This window comes from Cucurbita maxima, unplaced genomic scaffold, assembly GCF_002738345.1.
Source record: "Cucurbita maxima cultivar Rimu unplaced genomic scaffold, Cmax_1.0 Cma_Scf00330, whole genome shotgun sequence".
Taxonomy (NCBI): Eukaryota; Viridiplantae; Streptophyta; class Magnoliopsida; order Cucurbitales; family Cucurbitaceae; genus Cucurbita; species Cucurbita maxima.
The window spans coordinates 6,551-14,118 of NW_019272346.1; the positions used below are offsets into that span (position 1 = coordinate 6,551).

Consider the following 7,568-nt stretch of genomic DNA (forward strand, 5'->3'; position numbering starts at 1 on the left):
GATAGAACTTCGATGGATGGATGTTTGGGACGTTCCAATGAGATGAGCAACATGTGGGTCCGTTCTCAATGGCATGGGTGAGGGAGTTGCGATGGCCGACGACACTCCGAGACTAAAGATGGTGTCAAGACATATGGGCCATGTCGATGGGGATCGCAATAAAAATATGAGACGTGACGTTGCATTGAAAGAACTTGGCCCCGAGCAGAGGCAAGGTCGAGTCGCAGACGATTGAACATGCACGCACAGACAGTGTGTGCGGTCGAACAAGCTTGGATTCCGCACAAGCGATGTTTGATTGGTGAAGACAAACCTCGCTTAAGGTCCGATGACGCCACAAAGATGGGGTGAAAAATATATATGGGGCTTAATTCCCCTTAAGGCTAGTCATGAGGGTTTCAAGATCACCACACCGCTCTGTTGAAAAAGTAGTACCATGACAGTTGGTATCAGAGCCATACTTTGTGTGTCTAGTGAGGCAACACAGTCGAGAAAAATGAACTCGAGAGTTGATTGAAGACCTTGCAAGTGTGTCAAGAGTGCGAGAGTGGGCAAGCCAGTTTCTGGTCAGAATTGGAATCAGTTGTAGCTGAAACCAAGACTACCCCAAGTTCATTAGTGTTGTGTGTTGACACTTCAATGTGGGGAGATCTACCCATCAAGTAAAACCAAGCTCATTTGCCAAGCGCTTGTAGTCCTTAAGTGGGCAAGACAGATGAAACAGAAAGTAAACCATGTCGGTGCTTTCCAAAGAGCCGTTCACATTAGAGAAATAGTGTTAGTGGTTGCAAGCAGAGAAGCTGAGAGCCAAGGAAAGACAAGCATCGACCAAGTGCCAAAGTTGAGTACAACACAAGTTCTTATAGGAGGATGAATTTGTTGAAAAGAGGCAACCAAGTGTAAGTGGGGGAGAGCCCAAGTAATTAGGTATCTCACCCCATAGAGGTGCTCTAAGGTGCGAGTACACGTGTACTCCTTGAGCCATCACCTTATGCTTAAAGTGGATGACTCCACAAGATTTGTCGAGACCAATATCAATTCGTGAGAGATCTTTGAGAAGAGTACCCCAAGAAGACTGTAAAATTTTAGACAAAGATTATTGTGTTAAGGATATATAATAAAAGAATACTCCTAAAATATGAGGTTAGTTTTAGTTATACTCTCGAGCTTTGAGATATTTCATTTTAACACTTCGATCAGGATATAATTGAAATCAAATTCATAGTTTAGTAGTATTCTTTTCGTTTATCATTCTGAAAACGAAAATATTGAAAAAAAGTGATAAAATTTTTGGATGAGATTGAGAGAATGAGAATACGAACCGTGTAATCTTCTAGAGACATCCAATTGTTTCCCAGAGCAACTCCTAGCAAATAAAATCGGGAGTCGTGTATTTAAATTATTGATTCTATATTATTACAATGTGATCATTTTAAACAAATCAAAGTTATAATATGATTTTTTTTTACATATAAAAAAAAAAGTTATAATTCATCATTTATATTTGAAATTTTTATTAAAAAAAAAGTAAAAATAAAAGTACCTCCGAGATTAAGGGTCAAATTGCAAGCTTGGATGACCCGAAGAAGGGACAAAGCCAGAGTGACGGCGAATTTGCCACCGTAAGACTACGCAAAGAAGTACAAAGGAGCGTTTCGTAGGCCGACAGTGTAGTTCGAAACCTCAGCCAGCAAAGTCGTCATGTCGATCGCCGCCTCCACATCGCCTTTCGTAAATTCACCTCCACTCTCCACGTAGCTATATCCGGTCCCGGTAGATTAGAACCAGCAACATTGTGGCTATTTCAAATGAAATAAATGTAAACTTGTGTGTTTTCTTGAGAAACAAATAAATGTAAACTTGTGTGTTTTCTTGAGAAACAAACACAAACTAGAGCTGAAGTTGAGACTTGAATCTTCTCCACGAGCCTACGTTTGTTATTTGGATTTTTCTTATTTAGTTTGTTTGTATTTGATCCATTAATAATTTAGTGTAAATTTTAATATTTATTTAGTTAATAAATTTTAAAATCCGTAATAATTTAATTTATATCATACAAATTATAATTAAAATTATAAAAAATAAAATGTATTTATAAATTAAAAGATGAAATTTTTACATGTCAAAATTTGACATTTAATAAGAAAATTTAAAGTTAGCAGATATTTTAATAAAAAAAAGTTAACCAAAAATATTTTAAACATTTTTTTTTGTTTGTATCTATACTATTTAATAAAAAAAAATAAGTTTTTTTTTTAAATCTATTTATATATATATATATATATATATATATTTCTGAAATCAATTGTCAAAGGTTTTCTCTCAAAATGGCAATTAAATTAAATCTTCCCTATCTCTCTCCACTAATCTCTCATTCTTATCCCAATTATCTCTCCTCAACAAACTCTTACTTTACAACAACAGTTCAAAAAACTAAACAACAAAAAAATGGCAGAGAAAAGGTAAATGTTAAATTTAGTTTGAATAAAAAATGAGAATGACTTTGGGTAAAAAATGACAGAGAAAAGGTAAATGTTAGATTTAGTTTGAATAAAAAATGAGAATGACTTTGGGCAGATTTACCTAAAGATGTGAGTAAGAATGTCAGTAGTAAGTTAATTAAATCTTTTCTTTATTTTATTTTTTATTTTTTATTTAGATTTTAGATAGAAGTCAAATAAGAATAAAAATTTATGGGTTACTGTAAATTTATTCCTAATATACAACTATTTTATTTCTAGGAAAGAAAAGAAAATTAGAATCTATTAAAAATGACAATGAAAATACAAAAAAAAAATAATAATAATAATAATAATAAGAGAAAAGTTTAGAAGAATGGATTGAAAATTGATTTAGAAGTAACAAAGATTAAAAATCAGCCAAGAATATATCCAAACAAAAATTAAAAGATAAAGCATAGTACATGCCGCAAAAAGAAAATGAAAGATTAGACTGAGAAGGCAAGGAAGTACCATGATTAAAAATCCACCCAGAATATATCCAAACAAAAATTAAAAAATAAAGCACAAAGTACACAATACTGAGTACATGCAGTGAAAGATCAATGAGAAGGATACTGAGTACATCCAAACAAAAAAAATGAAAGATCAATCAGAAGGTAAGTACAAAATACTGTCACTTAAAATAACTCCATCAAATTCTTCCCTGACATAGTAATGATAGGAAATAAGATCTTAATGAAAATAGAATTATATATCTATATATATATAACGTTCCAGGACTTTACTCATGAAAAGTCTTTAATGCTCGTATGAGGTCTAGTACATCGACCATTGTGAGATTTAGAGAATTGAATGTGAAATTGATGTCATGGATTCATATAGGTTGACTTGGATACAATGGACAAAATCAAACTTTCATTAATGATAAATTGGTGACACCAGCCTAAACTAACTAATCAGGTACGTGATCTTACTATAGGAGAGACGAAAAATTGTATGAGTTGTATCGTATGATGTCCTATACTAGTATATGATGATGCATGAGTTATGATGATGTATGAGCGGTGTGGTATGATGCCATATACTTGTATATGATGATGTTTGAGTTATGTCGTATGATGATGTGCATAATATATGTATATTTCGATATACTTGATATGCTTGATGCACTTTGTGGCGATATGATGAGTATGATGATTGCATGATGTATTTCTTCATATGGCGATGTTTTTCCGATTGAGCTTGTTGTATGATGTTGAGTGTCATATTGTATGTTCATAAGCATATGGCTACTTCTCCTATAGATGATGAGTGCAGACATGCACAGTATGATGATGAGTGTGGATGCGCACAGTATGACGAGCAGGGTATTCATGAGATGCATGACACTATGGGGTTCCGTTGACCTCTGAACATCGCTACAAATTAGCTTGACTAGAGGGTCCAGGGGGTGTGCAAGCGCCCTAGAGATTCACACTTGCACGTGTGGGTCGTGTAGGGAAGTACTACACATCCAATTTGTTTGAGACTAGATGCAACCCCTAGATGAGCTAGAGATAGGTCCCTAAATTATGATTGCGTGTGTCACATCATTTTTCAAGTAACGGCAAGGTGCACTTGTACGGACGACAGCAACATTGCGAGTAGAGACTGTGGGCACGTGCATACGGCAGACTCATTTAAATTTCTAGTCTTAGGTTAAAATAGGTTGTTTTGCATTTCATTGTTTTAAATTATTTTGGATTTATTTTATTTTATTTAAATTTCGTATTTAAACACCTAAAACTCTGTTTTCTAGAGAAGAGTTTGTTTTAAATGTATTCGGCATTTATATAAAAGATGATGTTTTCTTTTAAGAGTTATATTTTTGCATTAGAGATGAGTATGAGACATTAGTAACGACTTTGAGTATGTAGAAATTTAGAGTCGTTATATTTTCATAGTCGAGAAAACTTGTAACTATACTAATATAATATAGTATGATACATATTTTATTATTATTAATCTATAAATAGTTTGATTGTGATATCTCTTACTTAATTATATGAAATGATTGAAGAAAGAAAACTTTCTTATTGAATGAAAATATGATATTGATTATTTTATGTATTTTTTTTTTAAAAAAACATTATTTATTTTAAATTGTTAACCAATTAAATTATATTTAGGTTGATATATTCTACATCTGAAATATTTCTAAATAAAAATTAGTGAGATAATCAAATGACACTAGATTTGTTAATATATATATATATATATATAATACATCGATTATGTCTTTCTTTTTATCTATAATTAAACATATTTTCTTACCTTTGAAAAAGTAAATATGTCATCTTTTTCTACGGAAAAACAGCTGCATCAAGAAATTGGTGACTGTGTGATTGCGTCCACCATATTTAATGTCACACACGGTTGATCCACGGGAACCTACATTTGTAATCATATAATTAAAAAGTAATAAATCTTAAAAAATTATAAATAGAATAAATAGCTTACAAAATGGCCAGCACCAAGGATCTAATAGAAGTGCAAGTTCTTATGCGACTTAGTGAATCCCTTGGTGTGCTTCTCATTTCCACAAAATAAAGTAGTTCTCTCCTTACTTATAAATACCTTTAGCCCTTCCACCTAATTTCAAAGAAAAAAAATTGCTTTAGCAAAAATTAAGAATTTTTTTTTAGGAAACGTTGACTTAGGTTTATGTTTATGTCAATAACCATAAATCACTCCAAAAAAGAAATTACTTAAGCTTATTAATCCAGACTTGGGTTCCTTTGGTTGAACAAATAAGATCCACCTATAAAAAAAAGAAAATATTACAATTTTTATCACTTCAAAATATTCCTTGTTTTTGTTTGAAGAAAAAAAAACTTACTTGACGGCTGTAGACCGTCTCATTTCATTTTATGTCTTTTTGAACTAATGTTCATTCTCTGGAGAAAAATAAAATGTTTTTTTAAAATTGGATTTAGATTTAAAAATATGTTTTCTAAGTGAATGATAAAATAAAGGAATTTGTAGGCCAAAAAAGTTTTTATAAACTTAAAAAATTAAATGGTTATGAATCAAGCCTAAATTACCAATTTAAAAAAGTTCTAAATTTTAAATTAATATATGGTAAATTTTGAATTTCATTTTACAAATTTTTTTAAAGAGGGTTTTATAAATTTACAAATTTAAAAGATAACTTAATAAAATATAACTTTTGTTACATATAACTTTTATATTTATAGAATATATTTCACTTCTTTATTAATGTTTATATTAAAAAAAAATGAAAAATATTAATCTATTTGATTATTGCAGCGTCCTGTCGTCAATTTGTGAGAGATCTTTGAGAAGAGGACCCTAAGAAGACTGTCAAATTTTAGACAAAGATTATTGTGTTAAGGATAAATAATAAAAGAATACTCCTGAAATATGAGGTTGGTTTCGGTTATACTCTCGAGCTTTGAGATATTTCATTTTAACTCTTAAATCAGGATATAATTGAAATCAACTTCATAGTTTAGTAGTGTTCTTTTCGTTTATCATTCTGAAAACGAAAATATCAAAAAAATTGATAAAATTTTTGGATGAGATTGAGAGATTGAGAATACGAACCGTGTAATCTTCCGGAGACATCCAATTGTTTCCTAGAGAAACTCCTGACAAACAAAATCGAGAGTCATTTAAATTATTGATTCTATATTATTACAATGTGATCATTTTAAACAAATCAAAGTTATAATATGATTTTTTTTTTTTACATATATATAAAAAAAAGTTATAATTCATCAATTATATTTGAAAATCTTTATTAAAAAAAAAGTAAAAATAGAAGTACCTCCGAGATTTAGGGTCAAATTTCCAGCTTGGATGGCCTGAAGAAGGGACAAAGCAAGGGTGACGGCGAATTTGCCACCGTAAGACTCCTCCAAGATGTACAAAGGAGGGTTTCGTAGGCCGACAGTGTCGTTCGAAACCTCAGCCAGCAAAGTCGTCATGTCGATCGCCGCCTCCACATCGCCTTTCGCAAATTCACCTCCACTCTCCACGTAGCTATATCTGGTCCCGACTAGATTATCCTTTTTTTTTTTAAATTTAGTCGAAAAATATTAGAATTTAAGGTTAAAATGACAAAAATTAAAAGGAAAAGGCCACAAACAAGAGGTTTGCTTTTTGCAGCCATGTTGAGTTTCTGGGCTTCAAGTTTGAGTTCAATGGTCTGATTTCCAGGAAGTTCCCAAACCTAGTTCCTGAGCCACCCTGTTTTTCAATATTTGAGCCATTTTCTTACAAAATACCCAAAATTTATAAATAAATCATTGGAAAAGATCGGCAGTTCACCGGTCCGCCCTGCAACCAGAGAATGGTCGACCATGGCTTGGAACCGACGTCCACTCTGGAAGGGCTTCTGTAAAGCCACCAAAACATATGGGCTTCTAAACAACACAATACACGAGCAAATATATAAAAAAAAATGACTAAAATAAAATAGAAGGAAAATTAATGAACTTGGCTTACTGGGTCTGACTTGAACGTAGCCCCATTCTTCAGATCCGTCTTGAGATTTGTGAGTTATGGAAGTTCCGACATGAAACAGAGAAGAGGAAGCAATGAGAACGAAACAGAGATGAAGAACTAATAGTTTAGCCATTGTCGAGAGAATGAGAAGCTTAGGTTCTTTAAAAACGGTGATAATGGATGACGATGAGACTCTTAGGTATTTATTGAATGGATGAATTAATTGGGAAGTTATGAAGGGGGGTGGAGAAAGACAAGATTAGGGCTATAAAGTACAAAATGAGCAACGGACCATTGAATCGCACAAGATACAACGACAATAAATAAGGTGACAATAGAGTGGGAGTAGAACCTAACTTATATTTTCCATTTTTCTTTACCATCTTCCAACCCATTTTATTCTCATTTTGGTATGAAAATTGAAATTATTTAATAAAAGTATATATTTAGAATTTTTTTAATGTAGAAATTCGTGGATGTGTGGAGTCATTTAGTTACTAATTTAGTCCGTTGATTAAAATTAATTTTGTGTTGTATTTAATTTTATTAAATGTTTTGAATGTTTGTGTTTTGTTTGGTTAAAATTAATGAATGAAT

At 31.9% G+C, this 7,568-nt stretch overlaps 1 pseudogene; it reads right to left on the minus strand.

Moving 5' to 3' along the window:
• Positions 1-5,729: 5,729 nt before the first annotated feature.
• On the minus strand, positions 5,730-7,118 carry LOC111474362 (annotated as a pseudogene).
• Positions 7,119-7,568: the final 450 nt, after the last annotated feature.